Source organism: Canis lupus, chromosome 2 (genome assembly GCF_003254725.2).
Source record: "Canis lupus dingo isolate Sandy chromosome 2, ASM325472v2, whole genome shotgun sequence".
NCBI classification, from domain to species: domain Eukaryota; kingdom Metazoa; phylum Chordata; class Mammalia; order Carnivora; family Canidae; genus Canis; species Canis lupus.
The window spans coordinates 81599643-81625992 of record NC_064244.1 but is presented as its reverse complement, the minus strand read 5'-3'; the positions used below and the strand labels follow the sequence as shown (position 1 = coordinate 81625992).

The following is a 26350-nucleotide window of genomic DNA, read 5'->3' as shown; positions in this document are numbered from 1 at the left end:
TTTCATAGATTCTCTCGGGATTTCAAATTAGTGTTTTTTTTCTCTTTTTTCTGGTGCTGAATTGCTGGACTGTGTTCTTCAATAATAATTTAAAAAAAAAATCAAGGAAGCCCCAAACTCCTGATTTTCAGTAAATCATGCTTTTGTTTCCCACTTCAATACAGCAATCGATACTGTGCTTTAATGGACAAGGACGAGCAGAGGTAATACCTTGATTCTAGTTTTCAGCAAAATAGCAGTTTTTAATCATTCTTGTTTCCCACGATGCCACCCCAGAAGTCTTCAAGGAGGTTGGTTCACACGGTGTCAGTTTCTCGGCGTCATTGCTGCCAGCTCTCTGAACACTCGGAGCTCGGGAACCTGAAATCTAAAAAGGAAACTAAGGCGTTTGCATTAACTATTTTTTCTTTGCCTGGAAGTGGAGTGGTTGTCACTGGCATCTGGTGGGTGGAGGGCAGGGGTACTGCCGAGCAAGGTACATGCTCAGCATGCCGGCAACGCCCCGCACCCTCCAAAAGAAAATTCTTGGGCCCCACGTGTCACAGGTCTTCTGCTGGGGCTTGATTACATGTGTGCTGGAGGTGACAGCAGTGGAGGTCTGGGCCGGTGGCAGTGATTGTCCCCTTGCCACCCTGCATGTTGGAGCCTCGCCTGCTGAGACGCAGGCTTGCAGATGGGCAGCATGGCCCCCGATCAGAGCATGTGCTGCGAGCAGGAGAGGCCTGGGCCTGAAAGCAAGATGAAAGGCATGGATCCTAGTCATTTCTTCTGAAACTGAATCAGCACAAGAAGGAAATGAGGGCTGGGGAGATGAAGGAAACGTCTGGACAAGGACAGCTCCCCAGGACCTGGGACCTCCCACACCCATGGGAGCACCTCTGTGGTTAGACAAGGGCGTCTGTGCTGCTCTACGAGCACAGGTGTCCTCCAGGCAGACGCAGTCCCATGGGCTACACAGGGCAGAGGCAGCCTGTTGGTGCCTTTCACCCCTGCTTTCACCTGGCAGCCAACACAAGGGGTCCTGCTTGGCTCCTCTTTCTGCCCCTCCTGGGGATGCAGGGAGGGGTGATGACAATCTGCCCAGGATGAGACATGTGCCAGGCCCAAAAAGCCCCCAACAGTGAAGTAACTGGGCTTCAGAAGTTCCCTAGGACCCCCACTGCTGCTGCAAGGACCTGCTTCATCAGCACCCACAAATGTAGCCATCACATAAGGCTGTCATTCTGCTACTTGGAGATCCAACTCTCTTGAACCTACTGTCCCTATCTGGGGGTCTCAGAATTCTTAGACCATGTTGTGTGTCATCTCTTTCTGTTTCTGTCTATACCAGGTTATGGAATCTTCTTTTCCTGGAGCCAGCTTTGTGGGATTCAGGAATACTCTATTTCTGTTGACTGAGGGGCATTCTGTGAGCAGGGCTACCATGGATTCACACTTTTTGAGTTCACCTCTCCGATCCACCAAGACTGAGGGTATGGCCTACAGCAAAAAATTTTCTAAACTTCTCTGAGCCTTCATAGTCTCCCCTCTAAAGTGGGGATGGACGTTGAATGAAATTATAAATGTCAAGTGTTTAGCCAGAGTCCTGGATAAGTAGAGGAGGCTACGGAAGCCATTGTATTGGGTCTTGTCACAGTCTTCATTTGCTGATTGCCCCAGCATCCTTGGGCTGGGTGGTCTTTTGTCCCCCTCATTTGGCAGATGCAGAAAGCAACACCCACAGAAGCCACTTGTCTAGGAAGTGAAGAACTGGGACTAGAACGCAAGCCTCTGGTTTCTAGAGCTGTGGCCTCTGCTACGCACCTGGGCTGTCTCTTTAAAGGTGTGAATGGCCTATGATCCAGCAATCCCACCACTGGGCATATATCCAAAAAAAAAAAAAATTGAAATCAGGATCTCAGAGAGATATCTGCACTCGCATGTTTATTACAGTATCATTCACAGTGCCCACGATAGAGTAATACCCTGTGTCCATCAACAGATAAATGGATAAAGAAAATGTGGTACTTACGCATGATGGAACATTACTCAGCCTTAAAAAGAAGAAAATCCTGTCATTTGAGACAACATGGATGAATCTGAAGGACATTATGCTGAATGAAATAAACTGCTCACAGAAGGGCAAGTCCTGCCTAAGTTCACCCATACGAGGTATCTAAAATAGTCAAACTTACAGAAGCAGAGAATCCAACAGTGGTTGCCAAGGGCCGGGGGAGGAGGAAATGAGGGGTTTTGTTCAGTGTGTATGAAGTCTCAGTTATGCAGGGGGAGTAAGTTCTAGAGCCCTGCCGTATGACCAGTGCCTAGAGTTGACAATAAGTGTTATGCACTTCAAAGTTTAAGAGGGTAGGTCTCATGTTAAGTGTTCCTGCCACAAAAAAAAAAAAAAAAGGCAAATCAAAGCAAAAAAAAGCCAAAAGGCATGCAAGGAAACTCTGGGAGGTGTTGGATAGGTCTCTTACCTTGATCGTGGGGACGGCATCATGTCTACAGATGTCCAGATTCATCAAATTGTGCACATGTGCGGCTCTTTGTATAGCAGTCGTGCCTCAATAAAGGTACTAAGAAAAGAGTGACTAGGTGCCCCCCCCCACCTCGGCTTCAAGGGCCCTGGCTGCCCTCCACAGCCTCCCTTAGTGATGGGAGTCTCTCTCCTACTGGCCCTGAAAAGCCCACATTGTCTCTTATGGGTTGTAGCATTGAAGGCAGCTCTTGAAGGCACATTGTATTTGGAAGACAGAAGCAGACATAGAATAGTAATAAGAAATGTTGTCAATAAGAGAAGTTAGCACTCATTTCCTCACCAAGTCTTTCCTGCATGTCTACTGTGAGCCAGCGATTGGGCTGCTTCTTACTGCACTCCACCTCAATCCTTCCCATGCGTGTGCATGCACGTGTGCTCGTGTGTGGGGGGGGGCCGATGGGTATTGCCATTCTTCCCATGTTACAGGTGAGGAAAGAGAGGCTCAGAGACAGACTTGATCAAGACTGTAATGGATGGCGGGGCAGGGGGGCGGTGCTCTAGAAGCAGGAAAGGAGGAGAGTGGGCTGTCAAAGAGACTTTGAGTTCCTGGCAAGCATCAGAAAATAGAAGAATTTGCTTTTCTTAACACCAATCTTTTAAAAGCAATCCAACTTTTTGAAAGCAGTGTATGATATTTGCTTTTAATATCTAACCCCCTCCCAACCTCCCGCCTCTGAAGTGTGCCAGACGCTCCGTACTCGTAGACAACAGTTGGAAATTGTACACAAAGCAGCTGCAAGGAGGCCCCACAATTGTTTGCACAAATCATTTGTCTAATTCGACTCTGCCCTGTTTTCTGACCTGTTACTGCATGAAGTATCGTCTTAATGATGCTTTCCAGAAAGTGTCGCCTGAGCCCACATTTTCCTTTGGCCAACAGACTCTGATTTTCTCTGAAGATAGGTCATATTCCTGCACTTAAAATTCATCTTAAAAAAAAAATTCATCTTAAATAGCAGAGGAGGAAACGAACCCAGAAATTGTGGACTTTCCAACCAAGAGAAGAATTACACAGATAAATAGAAAACGCCTCCGTTTATAGCTGCCAGTCGTGTAAAATGGTTAACAGACGAAGAAACATGGAAACCAGCACATGAAGCAAGAGGGGGAACTCAGGTTGTCTGAAGTTTTCTCGAGAGGAAGCCCAGCCAATGCAAAAAAGGACTTCCGTGAGAGTTGCCTTCCAGCATATGTGATCGCCATTCAAGGAGGGAAAGAAGAAAGAAAGAAAGAAAGAAAGAAAGAAAGAAAGAAAGAAAGAAAGAAAGAAAGAAAGAAAGAAAGAAAGAAAGAAAGAAAGAAAGAAAGAAAGAAAGAAAGAAAGAAAGAAAGAAAGAAAGAAAGAAAGAAAGAAAGAAAGAAAGAAAGAAAGAAAGAAAGAAAGAAAGAAAGAAAGAAAGAAAGAAAGAAAAGAAAGAAAGAAAGAAAGAAAGAAACTGAAAAAAAATTATGTATTTATTCAAACAACAAATATTTACTGAGTGCCCACTTTGTGGCAGCTGAGACTATAACACTGAACAAAAAAAGACTAAGTCCCTCCTCTCATGGGGCCAATATTTGGGTGGGGAGATGTGGGAATGGAAGGCTAGAAATTAATGCGTACTACCTCAAGGGTGACTAGAACTAAGAAAACCAACAGCAACCCTCAGGTGTGAGTCTGATGCTGACCAGGTACAACTGAGGCATGAGGCTAGCTTGAACTTTGACCTGATGCTAGTTCCCATTACCCTCAGCCGCCACTGGGTTCAATATCTGGAACCAGCCTCCTTTGGCCACCTCACCATCACATATCCTTTCTGTAGCAGCCCTGCCCAGTGGAGAAGACAAGCCCTTTCTCTCCACCTCCCAAAACAAATACTCAATAATCCAGCCACGCTCAGGAGCAAGATAAAATGAAGGAATCCCTCACAGAAGGCGTGGGTTGTGTGTGTCAGGCTTTTCCAATGACTTGAAGTCACGTTGGAGGCCCCTTGACAGCAGCGTGGACCTCAGTCCCAAGTCCTCCAGGTACCCACCCTCCATGGGCCTCCTGCCTTGTTGCTTGAAACATGTCCCCCCGCCCCAGTTGCCACCGTACACACACCCTGAGTTGGCCTTCCGTCTGGTTCTCCTGTTTGGAAGCCTGTATTTCTTGAGCGCCCTCCAGAGACTCAGACTTACTCCCGATTCACGGAGAGCAAATTCACCCTGTCGCCTCTGGGTGCACCTGCACCCACCCGAGGAGCAGTCAGGCGCTCAGCAGGCAGAAGGCAAATTCCCCCTTCATTTATCTTTTCCTCCACTGTCTGGGAGGAGGAGGAGGGGGAGGAGAAGAGAATGGGGTGATTTATTGTAACATTGACAATAAGAAAACAACAATTATGCTGCTTCGTTGAGAAGGTAGGAGGTGATGCTGGGTCCTGGTTGCAGGTAGCTCTCCTGCTTCCCCCTAGCTGCTCTCAGATGACGTCAGGGGAGAGGGAAGTCTCGACCTCGGGGCTAAGAATTTGCATGTAGTCAACTGTGCACTTGGGAATTTGCTAGAAGGGCAGATCTCGAGTTAAGCGTTTGTGCAACAATAGAAATAAGCAAATAAATAAATGAATTTGCCAGCTGTCTGGGCCAGGCTGTAAAGGAGCGTCCCCAGCTGTTGCTAGGGGCAACCCTGCTTAGCTGTGTGTCGGGCTAAGACAGGGCCTGCACTCCACGCAGAGGGAAAGGGGTCCCTGACCTCACTCTAGGGAGAAAGGGAAAAACGGGCCGTCATGCATGTTCTGAACCACGTGGAGCCCGACCGTCCTGATGTGACACAAGGTGGACATCATTTGCCCGAGATCCCAAACCCCACAGCTACCCGCGGCCCAGGAGGCAGCCTGAGACCGACGCGCTTCCCAAGTGTGCAGTCAAGCCATGTTTGGTGTTAAAATAATAGAAAAAGGGACGCCTGGGTGGCTCAGCAGTTAAAGTGCCTGCCGTCAGTTCAGGGTGTGATCCTGGAGACCCAGGATCAAGTCCCACGTCAGGCTCCCTTCATGGAGCCTGCTTTAAAAAAAAAAAAGAAAAAAAATAGAAAAAGCCATCACGTAGAGAAAAGGAAGTATACAAAAAAAAAAAAAAATGCCCTGTGATGACCGTGGTAGAAACCGAGATAACCCCTCGGGGCCCATCTTTCAGCTCCTTAGGCCCTTCCTGTGGCCTTGACACACTCGTGCTGTCTGTTGCCTCCGCCTGGAGCATCCTCCCTCTGAGTCCTTCAGTACCTGACTTGTGCTCGTTCAGGTGGTGCTCAGATGACTCTGCATCAGAAAAGCCACCTCTGGCCAACTTTATTTAAGAAAGCAACCTGTCTGCCTGGCCCCCCAGGGACTCTAATTCGTTATTTGGTTTGCCTGCTGCATCATACATTTCACTGCCCGAAACTACCTTCATCCTCTGGCCATTATATGTCATTATCCAGTGACGTAGTCATGCAATCACTATTTGTGGAGGCTTGTTATGTGCCGAGCTCTGTTCTGGACTCTGGAGATGCAGCAGCGGACAGAGCCGACCAAATCCCTGCCTTCCTGGGACTGACATTCTAATGGAAGATGACAGACAGGCAATGACGGGACAGTGGGATTTGAAGAGGGTGGAAAGTGCCTGGGGGACACAGAAGCCAGGAAGGGAGAAGGGAGTGCCAGTGTGAGGTGGTTGCGGCTGTAAGCAGGGAGGTCAGGGGAGGTCTCGCCTTTTTTAGAGACAGAAATAGCATTCGGGGCAGAGAGAAGAGCAAGTGCGAAGGCCCTGAGGCAGGAGTATGCGTCAGGAGATTGATAGAAAATCAAGAAGCTAGGGTGCCTGGGGCAGGGCGAGCAAGTGGGGAGAGAAGGATGTCAGATAAACGGGGAGAAGAGGGGGAGTGCAGATGATGTAAGGAGATTTTGAATTTCATTCCAAGGGAGATGGGGCCGTTGGGGTGTTTGAACAGAGGTGGGACAGGATCTGGCTTGTGTTTTAAAAAGTCCATTCAGGCTGCGATGTTGAGAATGGGCTGCAGGAAGGCAAGGGCTAGAGACTGTTTAGGAGGCTCTGGCCTATTCCTGGGCAGAAGAGGGTGAAGGCGGGGTCCTGTCAGCGGCACCTGTGCACACACATGCACACACACGTGCACACACACACGTGCACACACAAACTTTTGTGATAGAGTGAACTTGCATTCATGTAGTCTCTTCTATTATGATGCCCCTTAATACGCCGTCCACGTTTTTCCATATCAATAAATACGGAGCTATATCAAATTTTAATGTATTTGTATTGTTCCCTTGCATGGATGTGCCATAATGTACCTTGCCAGTCTTGAATTAAACACTTCAGCAGTGTTGTGTTTTGCGTTTTTAACTGTAATAAACAGTCCTGCAGTGAACATTCTTGAACATACATCCCTGAGCACTCACTTAACCAAGTAGTTCTGCGAGATGGATGGAGTCCTAGGCTTAGAATTGTTGGATCTAAGTCTATAAATAGTTGAAGGCTTTGGATCCATGTTGACAAATTGCCTGCAAGGAAAGATACGCCGGGCAGGGCGCATGCCCACTGACCTTGTGCCTGTCACCTCACCTACCCCAATCCAATTTTAGTATTATTGCTATTTTTATTCTTTGCTAATCTGATAGGTTAAAATATGGTATTTTGGGGGTCCCCTGGGTGGCTCAGTTGGTTAAATGTCTGTCTTCGGCTCAGGTTATAATTTTGGGATCTTGGGGCCAAGCCCTGCTTGATGGAGAGTCTGCTTCTCCATCTGTCCCTCACCACCACTCATGTTTTCTCTCTCTCTCTCAAATAAAGTCATTAAAAAATGGTATTTTTGTTGTTACTTACTGCCATTTTATGGCTTTACCCCTGTATTATTTGGGCTATTGGCCATTTTTAAAAATGTTTTTAAGAGCATTCCATATATTAAAGACATACTGTCAAAAATGTTGCAGATTTTTAAATATTTTTTCATATAATCTCTTTAGTTTTTAGGCATTATGAAATGTAGTACTCTTGTAAAATATATGACACATTTATAAAAGATATAAAGAATAAGGGATCCCTGGGTGGCGCAGCAGTTTGGCGCCTGCCTTTGGCCCAGAGCGTGATCCTGGAGATCCGGGATCGAATCCCACGTCAGGCTCCCAGTGCATGGAGCCTGCTTCTCCCTCTGCCTGTGTCTCTGCCTCTCTCTCTCACTGTGTGCCTATCATGAATAAATAAAAATTAAAAAAAAAAAGAATAAAATACAGCAAACCCCTATGTACGCATCACCCAGCTGAAGGAATACCCGTTTGCATGCCCCTTCCTCCCAGAGCCCAACCCAACTACTCATTCTCCTGAATTTGATGATGATGATTCCGGGGCTGTTCTTTATAGTTTTAGCTGGTGCATATGACTTCCTAAACAGTGCGGTTTTATTTTTGCAAGGTTTCGTGCTTGATGTAAATATGATCATACGATGTGTATCGTTCGTGATCTGCTATTTTCAAACAATGGTTATGTGTGTGAGTTTCCTCCATATTGAAGCCAAGCTGTGGTTCACCTACTTTCCTAGAGTGAGAAAAATCGAGCATGCCCTTGACTTATGTATTCTCTTGCTGCTGTACACGGGGGCTCCTTCTGCTGTGAGTATTGTTGCTCATCATTCCCAGTGCAACTGTGCAAAAATTTCTCTAGGAGGGGGATTTCTAAGTCCCAAGGAATACATATCTTAGCATTTACTAGCTCATGCTAAATTATTTTCCAAAGTGACTTTTACAATTTATATTTTTGTAAGCAATATAGGAGACTCCTCATTTGTCCACACCCTTCCCAAGATAGTCAGACTTCTTATTTCTCCCTAATCTAGTACACATGAGATGGGAACAGACAAGGAATGTTTTGATCGAAAGAAAGAAAGAAAGAAAGAAAGAAAGAAAGAAAGAAAGAAAGAAAGGAAGGAAGAAAGAAGAAAGAAAGAAAGAAAGAAAGAAAGAAAGAAAGAAAGAAAGAAAGAAAAGGAACGTTTTGATTAAAAAAAAAGAAAGAAACAAAAAAGACCTCTTAGAAGAGGTAGCTAGATAGAGAAAAAATCGTGGATTTAGAAAAAATATTTGTTTGTTAGTTTGTGTTAGCGTTCCCAGAATACTAAGAAGGCAGGCAGCACTTTCTTTTCATTAAGCTGAAAATGATCAGAACTTCCGTTAGAAATTGAGGTAATTTTAGGGCCAGGAAAACAAGCTATCTGAGAGACAATTTGCCGCAAGAGATGGTTACACTATTAAAAAAAAAAAAACGGAATACTCTCCTCTTTGGAGCTGTGGATAAGATCAGTGTGAGAATGCTCTACCAAAAAGGTAAAAGAAGTCCCCGAACTAATTTCTTCTGGCCCTCCATTTAAAAACATTCAATTTGCCTTGATACAAAAAGGGAATGTGTGGATCAGTAGGTAAGAGAGTGTGTTCTCTCGTGTTCTAGGAGGAGCTTGCTGATCAATACCTATGACACGGAGCCATGTGAAGAGTGTGCACCATGCTGATTTAATTTAGGTTCTTTGTATGTAGATTTCTTTGTAATACAGTTTTACTTTGCACGTGTGACAGGTGCATGAAAAGTGAAAATTGTTCAGAATGTTCTAAAGATTTCAGAACAATTGCTCACCTTTCTGAGTTTTTCTTTCTTTCTCTCTTCTCTTTCTTTCTTTCTTTCTTTCTTTCTTTCTTTCTTTCTTTCTTTCTTTCTTTCTTTCTTTCTTTCTTTCTTTCTTTTTTTCTTTCTCTTCCTGGTGATCATCCTTCTGCATATCGGCGTGCCAAACATCTGGCCCACGTGTGCGGGGAACCAGCAGTGCTTGTAACACACATTTCAGCTGGGAAGTACAGAGCCTGCTGGCAAAATGCATAAGCTAATTAGGCATGAACTCCAACGCAATCGGTTCTTGTTTCTGCAAATGTAAAATGCCACTCTCAATCTACTGCGTTTTCTTCCCAGGTCGAAAAGCATCACAAATTAGTGGGGTTCGTAAGCCAGTGATTTCACTGGCAGAGGTTGACTGCACAGATGCTTCTGGGTTTGTGGCTGCCATATGCAACCCCTCCCAAGTGCCCCTGGGGCTTTATGTTTGGAACAACATGGTAGTGTAGGGAGAGTAACGGGGATTGTAGACAGGAGATGTGGGATCGAGAACTCTTAAAAATGAGTTGTGTGGCTTTGAACACTGTACTTTTCTTTCTGGGCTGGTGCTTTCTCATTTGCAAAGTGAGAGGGGCTGGACATTTTCAGTAAACGTATACTTTTTTAGTATCTTCTCTGTATCAGGATCCAAAGAAATAATTATGAATAATACATAAGTAATAGGACGCATGGTCTGTGCTCATTAGGATGTCCACAATTTGGAGACAAGCAACAAAGAAGAATGAGACCGTTACAACATGGAGAGATGAGCAGAAGGTGTGAATCCAGCAGAGCAAAATGAGCCCCAGCCCAGTTCAGAAGAATCAGGAAACAGCTCTTGGGGGGCGGGGTAACATGCCGCAGAGCCTTGGAAGATAAAGAAAAAGTCAACTGGGAGGAGACTAGAATTGGGGGACCCCAATTCTAGTTACCTGACAGGAGAAGTATCTTCAAAGGCTAGAATTGTGAGGGGGAAGAAATTCCACACGCATGATACTCTTAGAACATGGCTCCCAATTCTTTGACAGGAACCTGGGAAGGTGTATAAGCTGGTGGAAGTGGTGTCACGTGAAGCTAGATCATGATCATTCCATCTTGTTCATTGGGACATTCGTTCTTGGAGCCTTGAGCTGACCCGTAAAAAATGCAGCTATCCCAAGGCCTCCATGCTGTGAAGAAGCCCAGACTAGCCGCATGGAGAGGCCAGAGGGGTGGGATTTCTGTGTGGAAGCCCCAGCTGAGCCCAGCCTCTGTGTCATCCCTGCCTGGGCACCAGATGTGTATGAGCAAAGAAAGTTCTATAGGACTCCAACCTCAAATGAGCCCCGTCTTGGCTGTGGAAGCCTTCAACATCATGAAACACAAACTACCCCCCCCCACACACACACACATTGTGCTCTCTCTGAACTCCTGACCCACCGTATCCGTGAGCATCCAACAGTCATTGCTTTACACCATTAGGTTTTAGGGTGGTAATAAAGAACAGGAACTGGAACCTTTCAGTTCTAAAATTTAGTTATTCGGTAAAACCCAAGTATATCCTCCTATCCTTCAAAAAGAAAGCTCTGAATACATGAACTTCTGGTTTGAAGAAAAATGGTTGCAGCAACATCAAGAAAGACACTGAATTTTCCAGATAAATTATAGCAAACAAACCTAAATATTTTTTTAAGATTTTACTTATTTACTTGAGAGAGAGAGAGAGAGAGAGAGGTGAGGAGGGGCCAAGGGAGGGGGAGAAGCAGACTCCCCACTGAGCAGGGAGCCCGATGTGGGGCTTGACCTCAAGACCCCGGGACCATGACCTGAGCCAAAGGCAGATGCTTCATGTACTGAGCCACCCAGGTGCCCAAAACCTAAATTGTTTCAATCACAAAAATGACTTATTAATTCACACAAGTGGGAAAGTCAAGTCATGAGTGCAGCACATCAGGACCCAGGTGTTCAGGTGTTGATTGGAATCTGATTCTCTCCGATTCTGCTTGTTCTGTGTTGTTTAGTTTCCAGGCAGACACCGCCCAGGTAGGGGCATGACGGCCATGATTGGCACCCACCGAAAGAGACCATCTCTTCCCCAGGCATTTGGCACGTCCTCCAGGGGTGACCGATGTTCACTGGCCTTGACTGGACCCCAGCTCAGATTGCGTACCCGTCTTTCACCTGTGACTACGGTCCCCTGATTGGCCAGGCCTGGGACACATTTCTATCTTGAGAGCCAGAAGATGTTTATGAATTCCTAGCAGTGGAAGAAATAAGGTTTTTACTTCTTGTATTCTCAGAAGGAAAAATAGGTGTTCACTAAGTAAAGAAAACAGATATCCCCTTAGGCAGAAACTTCTTGTTCCCGTTTGGCATGACCCAGTACTGCTCCCTTTCACAGGGTTTGTTAACACCAAAGCAACAAGCAGTGGTACCTCCAGTACAGGTGTGGAGAAATATTTCCCAGATTCACAGAGTAATGGGGATTCCTCACACCCATGCTTCTGTCATTCTCTTTTTTGTTATCGTTAATTAATAAACATTCCTGAATTTTAATGACGCGTTCTCTTATGCATGCTTTTACTCAGCACTCAAAACGGAAATACCATCTCCAAATTTCCTTCCAGATCATAGTCTGTTATTGAAACGAAAATATTTAGTTTCATGGGTCTATTCTGATCATTATGTTTTACTCAAATAATGCAATATAAAGCCCCAAGGTCCCTATACAAGTGCCTTTTCCACGTGTTCTCTTGCTTCAGCACCTTCGTGTTGGAGCCCATCATCAACCTCAAGATGCCAGAACACGTGTGCGTAGGATCTAGGACTTTTCCTTGGGGCCAATCAATAAAGTGGAACAAAAAGAGACCCGGTATCAGCAAGACATTCAAAAGCTACCTTATACATTATGGATAAAAGGTGGAGAAGAAACACAGAGATCTAAGGAGGGAACAAGACAACCCACATCATGGAAACCGTAGTATGAGAGTTAGAAAAAAAGAGCATGCCATCCCTCCTGGCTTGGTCCATGACCCCCCATGAACTTGAGCAAGCAAGAAAGATCCTGGCCCGAGACCTAAATCTCATCTGTGTGAGCTGTGCTTATGTGGCTCTTCACGTAATTCTGGGATCTTCCTCACTGCAAGGCTCCCAGGACTCCACCGCTAGTGGTGACCGCACTGGCGTTGCCGTTGGAATGGCCCTCGGCTGATCTGTTCTGACTGCCGGCACTTCTGTCCCATGAAGCCGAGGCTCTGGGTCTCTTTTAAGATAATAAGGCTAATTGGGATAAAAGTCTCAATCATTCTTAGAAGCTCTCAATTTTGGAAGTCATCAGAGCGCTTAGACAGTGCTCCAGCATTCCCTTCCCCTGGGACTGCTTTGTCCTTCCATCGTCACGTCCAGGCAGGCAGGGTTCCTTCCCTCTCTCGTCGGGTGGTCTCTTCTCCGTTGTGTTGGATCCACCCTCACTCAGGTAGAAGAGGTAGAGGGTCCCAAGTTCACACTCCATGTCGGACGTCCTGGGAGGCAGAGATGAGAACCTGCTCTACCTATTTAGGCTTTTCTTCAGCTGGGCCTGGGAAGACGCAGAAGGCCAAGCTGAGCGCGGGGTGTATCCAGGGCCATCGGGCACAGCCTGAAGTTCCTCCTGGACCCCTAGGGCCGTCATGAAGGCCAAGTTCAAGTCTCTCCAACTGCTGGACAGTGTCCAGGAAAGTAGGACAGCCCCGCCTGGCCAGAGGAACCCTGACCCCAACACCGGGGTGGCAGCGAGAGGGAAGAAAGCGGCCCCTTCCTTGTGTTTATGTAGGGTATCTGCCTGTGTTGTCCAGTGCGATTTTATCTGAAAATGTTTTTTTCCAAGCTAGAAACTGTTTGCCGAGGATCCAGATGTCCGTAACGGTGTCTGCTCCATCTGGTTTCCATTCGGTCACAGGGATGGACATGGTACCCTTCATTTCACCTTCAGATCTGTTACCTCAAGAGTAACAAGCTGATGGAGAGATCTGGAGTCCATACTCCCAGCACGATTTGTCTACAACTGAATCTCATTACCGTGGCTTTAATTACAGGCCAGAATGTGAGTGATGGTGATTTTTTTTTTTCCTGGATCTTTTTTTTTTTTTTCCCCAGAAAAACAAACAATAAGAGCCTTAACCTATACCACCATTCTCTTAATTACACTAACCTCCCTTCTGTTTCTCCAGTAGGCCAGAGCCTGGCCTAGCCCAGGGCCTTTGCTCATAGTGTTCCCTCTACCTGGACCTCTCCTTTCCTAGCAACTCAGGGGACTCGTGCTCATCCTTCAAACATTAGTCCGAGGGTCCCCTACTCTGGTCTCTGTTGGTTTAAGCCCAAGCCCAGCCCACTTCTTCTCTCTCACATCCCCTATTTATTTTCTTCATAACCCACAACAGTAAGTGTGACTATCTCATTGGTTTGCTTACCTGGTATCTGATCATTTTGCAGCCCCCGTGGGGAGGCCTGGCCTGTGAGGGCAGAAGCCTTCCCTCTCAGGTTCACCACCGTGCCTGGCCCCGTGCCTGGCCCAGTGCTTGGTGCACGGTGCATGCTCAGTAAATCTGCACTAAGTGCGTGAACACCTGAGAAGAGGGCCCGAGACGAGGTCCCTGGAGGAAAGCAGCGGGCCAGTGGCGCTGGTTTGCAAGTCCCCTGGCACTGCCAAGGGCCGTGTGAGCTACTCTCTGGTCTTCCATGGGTTGGTCGGGGGTGGGCGAAGGCCTTTTGTGTGCAAACTAGGATCTGCGAGCAGAGGGGACAGTGGGTCTCTCCCCAGCTCTTTATGCCCCTCTTCCAGCAAAAATGACATCTAGCCGTGCAGGGTGGGGGTGCAGGGAGCAGATGTTCATTCAGGACCCGCCGCGCCCAGTCATGTGCTGGACCGAGAAGGCTCGGCTCGCTCATCCAGCCGGGGAGGGCACCTGGCCCCACTCTCCAGGTGACACGGAAGCTTGCAGAGGCTGGTCTCCCACCCGAGGCAACACCGTGCCTCTCCACGGGCCCTCGGCTTCCCTCGTGAGAGCTGTGAAGCTTGCAGACTTTGTCATCTGTGGCCCACCTGTGTTCACTGCTGCGCTTCCTCTTCCCCTTGTTTGTACGCGGGGCTTTCATTATTCTCTAGCCGGGTGGCCTCGGCCCGGTTACCTAACCTCTCTGAGCTTTAGTTTCCTTCCCTATAAAATGCAGATGGCACCAGCAGCCACTGCATATGGCTATTGCGGGGATTGAAGTACTGAGACAGGTCCTGGGTGCATATTAGCTACGATGCTCATTATTGTATCATCAGAATAAGTAACGTTGATTTCTTCGACAAGTACACCCTGGAAATCGCAAGGGCTAAACACGGTAGGGGGGCATTTCTCGCCCAGCTTGCAGTCCGGGGCGGGTCCATGGAAGGGAAGGCTGGGTTCCTCGCAGGCCTCGGGGGCCGCGGGCTCCTTCCGGCATGCGCTCCCCCATCTCCTCCACCCCTGAGTTGTGTGGACCCGGTGGCGGTCGGCAAAGGGGGTAGAGGACCGTGAAGAGGCTTTGCAAGCTGGCCAGGAAGTAGTGCACCTGCCCCCCTCCCCCTGCCACCTGACTACATGGGGCAGGGGTGTGTGGGCGAGCGGGGCCCCCGGAAAGAAGTCTGTGGCATTGGTGAACGTTCGGGGTTTCTGCAGTGTGATCACAATTATAAGTTTCCAGGCTCCTCACCCCATTTTAGCCACCCACCTGCGCATGGTACCCCGGCCCTCCCAATTCTCCACCTGCTCCTGGGGACTTGTCTGCCCAGAGTCACCGCTCTTCAGAACCACGATCGCCAAGGAGGAGGGTTCCCCACATCAGAAAACAGTTTGGTTAAAAAAAAAAAAAAGCCATTTGGTGGAGTGAGTGGCTAGTAATGGGTTAATGCATAGCTGCCCGCAGATCGCAGTCTGCATTCTGAAATAAAGCACACAGAGGAGCCGAGGAAGGGAGTCGAGGTGGGGGAGGTGTTCAGGCTGGGGCCTGTGGTGTCCCTGTCCTTGCAGGTAAAGTCCAGGTGGAGGCCTTGGTGGCAGGTTGTTTTTCCTGGTCTCCCTTGCAGGTGGAACAGTCTCTCCCCCGTGGCGGAGGCTCCTCCCTGCCCCCACGTCCCCGGGCTTCCCCCCCAACACTGTAGCCTCTCTGATTCCTCCGTGGACCTCAGGGGAGAGAGCCCCTCAGCATACCAAGTAGGCCCCGGCCTTCCTTATCGGCGTGCTCGCTTCCGTTTCCTGAGGTCCTCGCTGCCCAGCCTTCGTGCGCGGGTGTGTGAGTTCCTACAGCCGTTATCAATCACCAAACACTCAACAAAGATTTAATGAGTGGTTTCCACGGTCAGGGGAGTCATTACGTTTCTGTAATAGAGGAGGGGAGAGCACCGTCTTTTGGTTTCGGCTATTCGTTTTTTGGAGTTTATAAAATGTCTTGACTGGCAAGTCACCCAGAAAAAAATTCTCCACCTAAAAAGACATAAAATCTCTTCTCCTATCTGATCTGCCTTTATGCATTTTTTTGAAGCCTCTGGTTTTCTAATTAGGGGGAAGGAAGAGGAAGTTTTATTCCTGTGCCCATTATTATAACGTGTGACCGTGTTTCAATTATATTTTTCTTTCGGCTGGATAAGGGTAATGAATAGATCTTTATCAAATAATTTGATAGACTTTGTTGTATCCAGCAACTTGTGCTAATAAGATGTGCTCAGAATCTCGTCTGTGTTTGAAGTTTGCACCGACATCTGCAGAAAGTTGGGGAGGCTCCTGGAGATTAACCCCGGTGCTGTGATCTCCATCTCCACGTCCTCCTCCACATTGTTGTGCAGAGGTCACGCTGCACAGAACCATCTCTTTTGTTGGCAACTCAAGCCGACGGCCCCGAATGGTGGACCAAAAGAGCGCCAACAGCCTCACGCAGAGGGGTGAGGTTCAGAAATCAGTGAATAAGGTAAAATGAATTTGTGAATGGCCATAAATAGAGTTCCTTAAATTGTCCACATAGTCTGTTGTCTTCTCCTCCCCCCGCCAACCCCAGAAATGGAACAGCTCACTCTCTTATGACGAAGCATTGAGGGCAATAGTAGGGGACTCTTCTCACAAGCCTCTGTGTCTTGTTTTTATAGAGGTACATATAGTCGGGCATAGTCGGCCTAGCAAGGTGGAGACCCCGGGACTGAGATCAAGGAAGGGATGGCACAGTCGGCTCTGCCAACTTGCGCCGGGCTTACGCACGTCGAGTGGAATGATGGGCAGACGCGCACCGGTCGGGACAACATGTCTGTCTGCGTCATATTAATGCTGTTGAAGTCACCCAAGTAATGACGCACAGGATGACTTCTATGCGGATCTTTTATCGAGACCTTACAATGCGCCTCAAGGGCACGCGGGGCTAAACCCTTTACAAGTGAGATACCATTTTATCTTTTCCAAAACCCAGTGAAGTAGATAGTGTCATAGATGAGGATGTTGGATCACTGCAAAGTTAAATCCTGGCTCAAAGAAATAGCCAATTAATGGGACCCAAGCTCTGACGGCCTCCGAAGTGCGTGCCACTCGGTGGCACCGCCTTGTGAGTCGTGACCCCTAACCTCACTGGGAAAAGAAAATAACTTGAATCGAGGGAAGCCTAAGAAGGAGCTTGATTTTATTTCCTTGTGTCAGTTGGAGTCTCCCCGTGCCAGCCTCCCTCATCCCTATGTGTCTGCCCTTGGCAAGTCGAAATAAAATGCTTGTTACTCCTTAGATTTGGGGCCTGGAGTTTGTCTTTCCCTGATATCAAAACCTCTCACGTAGTTCTCGCCAACATCCCTCTCTGCCTGCCTGTCGGGAAGGACGAGGCCTCTAACTCTACCTACTAGCTGGTTGGGCGGATGAGACTTTGCCACACATGTCATCACGGCCCACCTGGATGCTCCTTGTACCTTTAAAAGGTGAGCCAAGTGGCTTTAGCCGTGGTTAGTGTTTCATATGCACACGGATATCGGAAAAACCAGATACCCCATCTTACCTACCCTCCCATCTTCCACATGATGAACTGACTGTCTTTTTTCTGAAATTAAAAAGAAGGAAAGAAAGGAGGTAGGGAGGGAAGAAGGAAGGAAGAAGAAGAGAGAGGGGAAGGGAGGGGAACAGGAGAGCCCCACGTTGCCCACCTGCTCCCTAAAATTTTTGTTCGGGTCACACTAGAACAAAATGGCAGAGGAAGCTGCGTTGGCTTTCAAGTCGGGTCCGCTCAGAGCCGATCCCGTCTCAGGCATGGGGTGACTCACCCAACTCTCCTGAGTCTTGGCTTTGTCTTCCATAAAGTGACGAGAATAATGGCATGTACTTCAAAGCCTTGTTGGGAGAATCCAATGAGATGGCATATTTAATGGACATGGTGCGTTCTTTCCTCAGCGAGGACTTTGCATCCTTCCTCCTGGTGAGGCCTTCATTGAATTGGGAGATCTATTTTTTTTTTAATTTTTATTTCTTTGAATTGGGAGATCTAAATAGCACAGACATGCCCTCTGTGTCTTTACTTACTCTTCCTTTCCCCACCCACTGCCCCAGTGGTACAATTGGAGTCCTTACTGCGTTCCCCCAACATGATAAATAAGTGTATTTGACTGATTTTGTTGTTGTTGTTCAGAGGCCCTATCAATGCTTAATTACTCTTTTGATCAGAAAATGTATCCTTATCTCTTTGGGCTTTTCTGCTCTAACTTATTTTTGCTCGTTCAGCCCTGAATATAGTACATTGTCTTTATTTTTCAAAGCAGCATTGATGAGAAGGGGGAAGGGCAAGAAAGGAGAAAACAGAGGCCATTTGATGGAAGTCTAGATGTTTCTATGAAGGGTCAGATATTAAGGAGATGAAAAGAGAAGAGAGGAAGGAGAAACTGAGAGCCCCACTGCAGTATCCCACAATGAGCCCTCCACAGTCCCAAAATTATGTTTTGAGGAACGTTTCAAGATTACTTTTTTTTCTTTTTTGTTTAAGACAGAGGTCAACTGTTTTTCTGGGCGAGAGATGTCTTTTGCCTCTTGTTTAATCAAGAATCTCTACCAGCCAGAGTCAAATGCATTGGCTGGTTGAGTTGCTTTGATTCAGCATTTTTTTAATTTTTGTTTTTATTTTTATTTTTATTTATTTTTATTTTTTTATTTATGTTTTATTTATTTATTTATTTATTTATTTATTTATTTATGATTCAGCATTTTAAATTCATTTCTCAAGTGTTTGACTTCATGGCAGCTGGCGGGCGTGTTTTCGGACGAGGCTGGGTCTAAATCCCAGCTCCCCCACGTCCTGGCAGTGGAGCCTCATGCAAGTCGCCTTTGTTCTTAGAATCTCACACAGAATGCAGGGACAGGTGACACTTAAGTGATTTAATAGAAGGAAGAGAATCTGACATATGGGTCTTCTGGGTGAATGGTCAACACATGTCGGCAACAGAGTTTAGATTTTGAAAACAAAGGTCAGGGTAGCTATGAGTTTGGGGGGTGGGGGAGAGGTGGTAATGGGGTTTGGGGCAACCGGGGAGCCCCAGTGTTGTCCGGGGTTATTGACATCTCGGGTGAACCACGGGACAAGTGAGCGGCAGGAGCGCCTTCAGCTCGGAGTTGAGGTCACAACCGCAAAGGGTCTCCCGGCACAGGGTCGCGAGAGAACTTGCATGGCCCCGGGCGGGACAGTGTGTTCGAGATTGTTCGGGACGCACAGGGGCGGGCTGCAGGGGCCGGGGGCCCGGCTCTCTGTACTGTGCTCGCTCCTTCCCGGCCCGTGGCTGCCGTCGCCAGCACAGGCTGTCACTGTGCGGAGCTGGGACAGCGGCCACGGTGCAGAGGAAGGCACGGGATGTCCCCAGGCGCCCGGACGCCAGCACCAGCACCTCCAGCCCCCTGCGGGATGCCTCTCCTTTCAGCCTTAGGAACATTCCAGCTCCTGTCCCCGAGTGTCCTGGCAAGACCTCCATCCATCGCGCTGACCTGGCTCTAGTTCAGGAACCATCTGGAATGAGCACATTAATTGAGTCAGCCTGGGTTTTATCAGCCTTCCCAAAGGAGACATTAGGAACTCCGGACATGTGACAGACACCAGTCCCTTTGATGCTCCGTCCTCGGCTTGAGGAGCTACAGGGGTGGGAAAGGACTCCGCACCGCGAGGCGTGGCAGGAAGGCTCCAGAAGAACAGGAAGGTCCTCTCTGAGCTCTGGAAATCCCCCAGGACTTAATCCCCCTCCTTGTAGCAGTGACTGGGGTGACCTCGGGTGACCTCGGGTAACCTCAGGCTTCTGACAGGGCCCGGGAAGCAGGAAGGCCGCGGAGGTGCTCACCATGCCCTTGAGCGTGCAAATGTGCTTTCACCAAATTGCGAGGTTTGACAGAAGCACGAGGCAAGTGGAATTTCCTTTTGAGAATGGAATGACGCTGCCGACTCGCTCTCCCTGCCGTTTTTACCTCCTTCCCATTTTCTGAGTCGCCGGCCGCCACTGCTTCTGATTCCTGTAGTCCCGAAGTCGCTCTGTCTGGCGTCCTGACAAATGTTGCAGGACATCACCTCCTTTCTTGGCTTCCTCCGTTTCCTTATTTGTTCAGTAGATGTTGTATTAAGGCCCTGCGATGCGCCAGGCTGTTTTCTACACGGTGGAGACACAGCTGTGAGCAAAGGAGACAGATGTCCCCACCCTTGTGGAGCTGAGACTCTAGTGTTGGGGACCGACCGCGAACAAGGGGAACAAGTGAAAATACACAGAATGGCAGATGGCATATAAGTGTACAGAGAACGGGAAGAATTATAAGGGAGAGAGGGTGGTCTGGCCATTTGGGTGAAGTTTGGGGAGGTGAGAGAGCCATCCGCGGGGCACTCCAGGCAGCCAGAACGGCAAGTGCAAAGGCCCTGAGGCAGGAGCATTCAGGTGTGTTTTGGGGTTGGCCCGAGAGCCAGTTCGGCTGGGGCAGAGCAAGCCACGGGCGCAGAGAGCAGTTGTGGGGAGACGGGGCATGTGGGGCCATGACAAAGGGTGTGGACTGACTTCGTGTGACACGGGAGCCAGAGGAGAAAGTTGAGCAAAGGAGGGACACGGTCTGACTTGTTAAAACGCTCCCTCTGGCTGCTGCTTTGAGCAGAGGCTGTAGACTGAGCCCAAGAACGGCCAGAAGCTCCTGCATCAGGGGAAAAGGGGGGCCGGTGGGGGGCTGTAGTGAGAAGGTGGGCGGGAACTGGGTGGCAGCCAGGGGGTGGGAGAAGGGCTTGGGATTCGGAGTGATTATTACAGAGGTGGAGGGGCAGGGTGTAGGGCGAGGGAGGGGTGAGCGGAATCCCGGCCACGCTTCCAGCCGCGGGGAGGTGCCGTTCCCGTGGGCCCTGCACCCTGGCGACGGCTTGGCCCCGAGGGCGCTGCGGTCTGCAGCTGGCAGGTGCCAGGCGGGGGGTGGCGCAGGGGCTGCGGGCGGCGCTGTTCATGCTCGGCACCGGCCCCTGGCCCAGGTCACGGCGGAGGCTCCTGAGACTGCAAGCCGTTAATCCCGGTCACGGTCACACGGCTGCTGCGTGAGGCACGCGGACCACCTGGGGGTGCACGCGCCCCCTCGGCGGTGGCAGGACGATGGCATCCAGCCCCACGTGCTCCTTGGACGTGAGCACACGGCGGCGGCATGTGCCTGGACACACGTAGTTTGACCCTAATCCCACGCCCGACGAGGGAGGAGGATAGGGCACCGCCTATTCAGGAGGCCGTGGAACTGCGGTGACATTCCTGGATGGGTTCTAAAGCTGCTGGTCGGGGATCCCTGGGGGGCTCAGCTGTTGAGCATCTGCCTTCGGCCCCAGGGTGTGACCCCGGGGTCCAGGCATCGATTCCTACATTGGGATCCCTGCAGGGAGCCTGCTTCTCCCTCTGCCTGTGTCTCTGCCTCTCTCTCTCTCTGTGCCTCTCATGCATAAATAAATAAAATCTTAAAATAAAATAAAGCTGCCGGCCTTAGCACACGTGGGCAGTTTGAACAAAATCACCGCAGCCTGGTGGCTTAAACGCACATGCTGGCTGCTGGGAGTTCCGGAGGCGGAAGCCCCCAGCCAGCGCCCGGGCAGATGCGACGTCTGGCGAGGGCGCAGCTCCTAAGTTCGTAGGGGACTGTTTCTCGCTGGGTCCCCACACGCTGACAAGGAGCAAGGGCGCTCTCTGGGGTCTCTTCTATAAGGGCACCCATCCCGTGACCTCAGCACCTCCCAAAGGCCCCACCTCCCGATCCCTTGACATTGGGAGCTAGGTTTCACCCTATGAAGGTTGGGGGGGACACAGACATTCAGTCCACAGGGGTATTTCAGTAGGTAGAGGGGAGCCTTACACCTCCTGGCATCAAATCCTGGTTCTGCTCCCTCTTTTGTCACCTGAGACAAGAGACCTCACCATATGTGGTTCCCATTCCACAGCTGTAAGGTGGTGTGATGGGTTGGACTGTGTCCCCTCTCCCATTTGTATATTGAAGCCCTAACTCCCAGGACCTCAGAATGTGACCTTACTTGGAGATAGGGTTGTTGGGGATGTAATTAAAATCAACACGAGGGCCCCTGGGGCAGGGTGGGCTCCCAATCCAGAATAACTGGTGTCCTTAGAAAAGGGAGAGGACACAGGCACATACACACTCAACGCCAGGGACGATGGAGGCCGAGATCGGGTGACGTGTCTACAGCCCGAGGAACACCAAGGATTGCAGCAAGCCCCAGGAGCTGGGGGACAGCCATGGACGGGTCCGTCCTCCAGGCCTCGGCAGGAAGCACCCCCGATGCTTGGTGGGGACGTCCAGCCTCTAGAACACGAGCCAGTATTCCTGTCATGCAGCCCCCCGCCCCGTGGTCCTCTGTGCCAGCCGCCCTAGCACGTACTGCAGATGGAAAGAGCGCGAGTGGGGCTTGGTGAGGCCGTGTTTATTTATGTACTTGAGAGAGAGAACGAGCAGGAGGACGGTGGAGGGAGAAGCAGGCGCCTCGCTAAGCGGGGAGCCCGATGTGGGGCCCGACCCCGGGATCCCGGGACCGCGACCTGAGCCCAAGGCAGGCGCTTCACTGACTGAGCCCCCCAGGAGCCCTGAGGAGGTCTTAAGGTGAAATAAAATACTGGGTTTCCGAGGCCTGGCCCCTGGGGCTGCAGCAGTGTGTTTCTGCTCCGAGCATCACCCTCAATTTGTGGTTGTTCTCATCTGAAGCCCCCGTTTCACTGCCTGGTGCTCTGTCCACCTGGGCAAAGGTGAGCTGGGCCCTCGGGACAGAACCAGGCGGTGCCCACGGGCCCGATCAGGTGCTTCCGTGGCTGTTGACTTGCTGTGGGGCCTTTTGGTCAACCTGCGTCTCCTCCCTCGATGATGTTCCCTCTCCACGTGAGCCACTTGACCCTTCTGGAAGGTCAAGAGGAGACAGCGTAATCCTTCGCAAAATCGCGCATGTTTTCGGGGAAGGTGTTGTGTCACGGTGAGGGGGACTCCCTCCCAGTCCCTTTCCAGGTCCCACGGGCGCCCCTCTGGGCCGAGACTTTCCCGCGACTCCAGGGCCAAGGCCTAGGCAGGCTGCTCCCCGCCTTCTGCTGTGCAGCCCCGGGCTCTCCCCCCCGCCCCGCCCCAGAAGCTCTCGAGTGCGCTCGGAGAAACCACGCAGCCTGCAGCTCCCATAGCTCAGCTGCAGGGAGACAGCTGGGGACTCACTTTACCCAAAAGTACCCAGATGGTGATGGGCGGGTGAACACCGGGCAGGTGTGTTTTGAGGGCACCCGTGGAGGAACTCTCAGGGTTTAATAGGTATGTAGCTAATACAGACTGGAAAAAATATAACCAACACATCAAACCAGTGATGCACATTTTTAAAATTAAATTTGTATGAGAAAAAGATGAGTTGCTTTTTATTCTCTAGTTTTGTAATTCCGTTTTATTTAAATTCAATTAATTAACATATAGCATATTATTAGTTTCAGTGGTAGAGGTCGGTGATGCATCATTGCACACCCAGGGCTCGACATCACATGCCCTTCTTAATGCCCATCCCCCAGTTACCCCGTCGGTGAGTTCCTTTTTTAAAAATATCAAGCAGGGGGGAGCCCCCCCTGCCCCAGTGGCTCAGCGGTCTAGCGCCTGCCTTTGGCTCAGGGCATGATCCTGGAGTCCGGGGATCGAGTCCTGCGTCAGGCTCCCTGCATGGAGCCTGCTTCTCCTTCTGCCTGTGTCTCTGACTTTCTCTATGTGTCTTTCATGAATAAATAAATAAAATCTTTAAAAAAATAAAAAATAAAAATATCAAGTAGGGACATCTGGGTGGCTCAGTGGTTAGGCATCTACCTTCGGCTCAGGGCGTGACCCTGGGGTCCTGGGATCGAGTCCCTCATCGGGCTCCCCCCGCATGGAGCCTGCTTCTCCCTCTGCCTGTGTCTCTCATGAATAAGTAAATAAATCTTTAAAAAATATATCAAGCAAATCATGCAAATGGCACATAAGGCAGAAACAATCATTATGGTTCTTACAACTAAAATTTGGAAAAACATAAGAGGCACTGGATGGCTCACGAGGCCTCCATAAGTACATAACAGTTCAGATCTGACAATGGCAGCTTTTTGAAGACTTTCTACGCGTTGCCAGTCCCCCCAGCCCCTTCACCCCACAGGTCCCGCTCACTGGGTTCTGCGCCGCGGCCTTGTTCGAACACTCGCATTTTACACCGGAGAATCCAGCGACCAGGACGGGCGGCCTGCCTTGGACACTGTCCAATGTCATTTAAAGGACCCTCGTGATAAAAACACTTTAAATCTCTGCTCAAAAACCTTGTTAAGCCTTCTGTTCAAATTTATTGTTTGAAACTGTTCTGCACTAAGAAATACAGGCCTCGCTGAGAGCCGCCTCTCCGGCTCTCTCGGCAGGTGTTTGTGTGAGTTGTAAATCGCTCAGTCGTTGCGGCAAGAAGGCATCGTGCAGTCTCCAGCAGCACCAGAGCGGTAGCGTCCGAGAATGGCATTGGAGGGGCGGCTGTTTGACTCTCCTCCAACATCCGAGGGGAGGTTCATCACCGTCTGCACAACCTCTGCCTGTCGCCGTGTCACCTACCCACTTCCCACCGTGCGATCCCCGAGTTTCGCTTCTGAGCCAGGCCACACGGTGCACCCGTGAGTCTGAGCCCCGTGGGCTGATTCGGACGCCACCGACGACCATGTACAACTCTGCTCTTAGATTTTAGGGGAAACCCAAATTCAGCGTCCCTCTGCATGTTGCAAAGTTTTTTGAAGACGCTGGGAGCTCAGCTTTCCAGCCTGCAGCCTCTTGCTACCTCTCCTTACCCCTCCGGGCATAGTTTATGTCAAGCAGGGAAGACTAAACCGATGTACGTAATACCACCGACGGCTAATGAGGAAAAGCAGTTCCTGTAACAGCTCGGAAGAGGCTCTGGGTCTCAATGAGGAACGAGAGCCGGGTTGTGTGCGCCTCATTTTTAGATGGCAAACCGAAATGTCACAGGGTGTGCTCTCAGCTGTCAGCTTCTAATCTAATTAGACAGGATAATTGGGGAGGCTGAGCCTGCTGACGGCTGACAAACATATTGGGCTCATTTCATTCCCTCTAATAGGACGCTGGCAACACCGAGCTTCCCTTGTAACCGTGTCAGCCCCGCTGGCCCCGCGCGGAGAGGGGAAGGCTTCTAAACTCAAAGACCAGAGTCTACTTTGATCCACAGATGGTTTCCGGGAGAAGAGCTCAGCGCTGAGGGGGCTGGGGAAACACATGTGTCATGGGCTCAATCCAAACTGTAAAAGCAAACCAACGGGAAGGACAGTTGCTTATCGGATGAGGCACAAAGCCGAGCCAAACTGCTAAAGAACCGCTAGGGAGTGTCCCTTCCACGAATCTTGAGGACACGCCGCGAACAGAGCCCAGGCCTAGAGAGGGCCACGGCCAGGAGATCCTCGCAGAGCCCTGTCGTCAGGGACAGCAAAGCGGAGTGCGTCACCCCCTCTTCCCTTCTTCACCTGCACGGTTGATGATTCAAGCAGGACGCACCAGATCAGCCTTCTGGCCCTCTGACCAGTGGGTCTCCATCTCCTGGAGCTCCTGGAGCTCCTGGCCATATTGGCTCCCACTAGAAATAGGTGCCCCTGTCCTATTAATTTTCTCTTGGCGCTGTTGCAAGCTACCACAAATTTAGTGGCTTCAAACAACATGCACTGATGATGTCACAGTTCTGCGGGTCAGAAGTGTGGGTGCAGCATGGCTCAGTGGAGTCTTCAGCTTTGAGGAGGTCAAAGCTCAAGGGCCAGCAGGGCCGTGTTCCTTTCTGGAAGTTCTAGATGCAAATCTGCTTCCGTGAACCTGCGTCCAAGCTCACTGACGTTATTGGTCAAGTTTACTTCCTTGGGTTTGGACTGAAGGCTCCGTAGCCTTGGTGGCTGTCTGCTGGGGATTGATCTCTGCTCCTAGAGGCTGCCCGCATCCTTCTCATGCTTCCCCAGCGTCCTCCTTCCGGCACAAGGGGGTCAAGTCTCTTTCACACTCAACATCTCTCCAACTTCCTCTTCTTCCTCATCTCTCTGATTCCAGCTGAAGAGAGTTCTTCGCTTTTAAGAATTCTTGTCATGATGGGATCCCTAGGTGGCTCAGAGGTTGAATGCTTGCCTTCAGCCCAGAGTGTGATCCTGGAGACCCGGGATCGAGTCCCACGTCGGGCTCCCCGCATAGAGCCTGCTTCTCCCTCTGCCTGTGTCTCTGCCTCTCTCTGTGTCTCTCATGAACAAATAAATAAAATCCTTAAAAAAAAAAAAAAAAAAGAATTCTCAACCTGAGACTGGGACAATCCATATAATGCAGGATCTGCCTAGTCTCTTGCCATGTACCGTAATATCTTCACAGGATCCAGGGATTAGGGCATGGGCGTCTTTGGGGAGAGGGGATGTATGAGTGATTGCCACGTAATTGTACATCCATGAAAATACTTTATCTTCATGTAGTTTAAATGTTGACCCTAGATCTTACCCACCTTAATCATTTAAATTTAGCAAATTATTTCCTTGCTACAGAGACCACAAACTTAGGTTTGGCCCAGGCAATATCCCATCTACCATTTATTATTCCAAATTGGTGCAATTCAAAATAGTGAAAGTTCAAAAAAAAATAGTGAAAGTTCACAAAGGCAAAGAGAAGGTCTAATATTATTGTGGATCAAGGATTT

At 49.6% G+C, this 26350-nt stretch overlaps 1 protein-coding gene across 3 annotated transcripts in view; it reads left to right on the top strand.

Annotated features, from left to right (window-relative positions):
- The window catches only part of KAZN (kazrin, periplakin interacting protein), a 1011580-nt gene that overhangs the window by 286957 nt on the left and 698273 nt on the right, over nt 1-26350 (top strand). The gene's annotated exons all lie outside the window — the stretch shown is intronic.